Source organism: Alosa sapidissima, chromosome 16 (assembly GCF_018492685.1).
Source record: "Alosa sapidissima isolate fAloSap1 chromosome 16, fAloSap1.pri, whole genome shotgun sequence".
Lineage (NCBI taxonomy): Eukaryota > Metazoa > Chordata > Actinopteri > Clupeiformes > Clupeidae > Alosa > Alosa sapidissima.
The window spans coordinates 6,506,096-6,508,595 of NC_055972.1; the positions used below are offsets into that span (position 1 = coordinate 6,506,096).

At 51.0% G+C, this 2,500-nt stretch overlaps 1 protein-coding gene across 1 annotated transcript in view; it reads left to right on the forward strand.

Moving 5' to 3' along the window:
* The window catches only part of srbd1 (S1 RNA binding domain 1), a 108,615-nt gene that overhangs the window by 74,800 nt on the left and 31,315 nt on the right, over nucleotides 1–2,500 (forward strand).

Genomic DNA, 2,500 nt, shown 5'->3' on the forward strand with positions numbered 1-2,500 from the left:
TCCCACCCCACCCCACCCCTCTCCACCCCTCTGCTCTCCTCTGCTCTGCTCCCACCCCCACCCCACCCCACCCCCACCCCACCCCACCCCTCTCCTCTGCTCTCCTCCCACCCCACCCCCACCCCACCCCACCCCCACCCCACCCCACCCCTCTCCTCTCCTCTCCTCTGCTCTGCTCCCAGACTCATGCCACCTTCTGCCCCGGTGGGTTGGCACCCTCACTGCGAGGCTCTGTGGCCGAGTCCTTTTGAGTTGACCACAGTCCTCTTCGCTGCCAGACCATTCCCCTGGTGCCCCACACACACGCACACACACACGCACACACACACACACACACACACACACACACACACACACACACACACACACACACACACACACGCCAGCCTACTACCTGCCTCCCTCACTCTCTCGCTTGCTTCACCCAACTGGCCGCTTGACACAGGCGCCCTTAGTCCTCCGCAGACCTGTCACCCTATCCGCAGCTCACACACACACACACACACAGACACACACACACACACGCACACACACACAGACACCAGACACACAGAGAGAGACACACACACACACACACACACACACACACACACGCACACACACACAGACACCAGACACACAGAGAGAGAGAGACACACACACACACACACACACACACACACACACACACACACACACACACACAGAGACACACACACACACACACACACACACACACACACACACACACACACACACACACACACAGAGGCAGGGGTTCAGAGTCCAGGGCTGCGGAGAGCTTGGTCCTGCGCCGACACCGCAGAAAAGCCCTTCATGTGGACAAGGCTGGCCGGGCCCCTGGAGGACTCGAGAGTCCATCTCACACACACCAGACCCGAGAGCAGCCCTAACGAGAGCAGATCCGACCAAACCTGGCACACACACACACACACACACACACACACACACACACACACACACACACACACACACACACACACACACACCCTTACTCTGGACTGATACATTCCTTGTCAAGTTGCTATCTTGGATAGGAAGTACGTTGACATTGCACACAAGGCCTGGTATTGTATAAATATGGCATATTAGACTTTTTTTTTTTTTTTTTCAAATTTCAACTAAAATTGAGCGTAATAAGTCTCAGACGTACATAGACTGTAGTCAGTGTGCTCTCCTTGGAGGAATACAAGATTTTCTTTGATTGGTCCCTGTTGGAAACCTCTTTCATGTGTAGGATTGGTGTGTGTGTGGGGAGGGGGGGGGGGGGTTGGCTTCTTTCGTCTTTCAACTGCTATGCATTAGCAGTCGGTAGAGTTCCTTTCATTACTCTAGGGGGTTCTGTGTTCTGCTGAGAACGGAGTGGTCAATAGAACCATAGAGTTCCTTTCATTACTCTAGGGCAGCGGTCCCCAACCACCGGGCCGTGGGACATTCCTAACCGGGCCGTAGCCTACGACATGAGTTTAAAAAAAAAATGCATGCAAACTAAATTAAATTTAATTCGCAATAATGTCACGTTTTTACATGGCATAGGCCTATATGCAGTTGTTTGATTGCACGTATGTTTGCATTTTGCAAGGTCTATTTTTTTACGTCTGTCTGTCCCGCCTTCAACACTTTTACATATTGCCTTCAGCGCTGCGCAGCCTCAGGTCAGCTCACTTCACCTTCTTAGCGAACGGTAGTGTCACACGAAATTAGCTAAACTGCTAGAATGAGCAACAAAAAACAAGCATCTTTAGCAGGTCACTGGCCAGAGTGTTTGAGTTGCGAGAGCCGCTGCAGAGATTTCTTACAGAAAAAAAGTCACCGTTAGCTGCATATTTTAGTGATGAGGGCTGGGTGTCAACACTCGCTTACCTGTGTGACATATTCGGGTTGCTTAATGACCTCAACCTGTCACTCCAGGGGAGAATGACGACTGTCTTTAAACTGGCAGATAAAGTCGCTGCATTTAAAGCCAAGCTTGATTTGTGGGGACGACGAGTGGACCGGGGTGTATTTGATATGTTCCAAACAGTAGTGGGGGTTTTGGGAGAGACTGAGGCAGGGCCCGTTCTCTCGCAGCTGGTGCGCGATCACCTTGTTGCGCTTTCAAATGAGTTTGAGCGTTACTTCCCATCACTTCAAAGATTCACGGCAAACCAATGAGTGGGTCCGCAACCCATTTGTCAATATCTCGAATAGTCCTAACTTGTCAGCGCAGGAGGAAGAGCAGTTGATCGAAATTGCAAATGACGGTGGTCTTAAGAGTGTGTATAAGGAAACCTCTCTGGCGGGTTTTTGGATCAAAACCAAAGCAGAATATCCCGAGATGGCCGTAAAAGCGCTGAAAACGTTGCTATCATTTCCCACCACGTATCTATGCGAGGCCGGGTTTTCGGCAATGACTGCAACTAAGACCAAATTGCGCAATCGACTGGACATTTCAAACACACTGAGGGTGTCACTGTCTTCCATCACCACCAGATGGAAGCTTCTTGTTGCAGGGAAACAA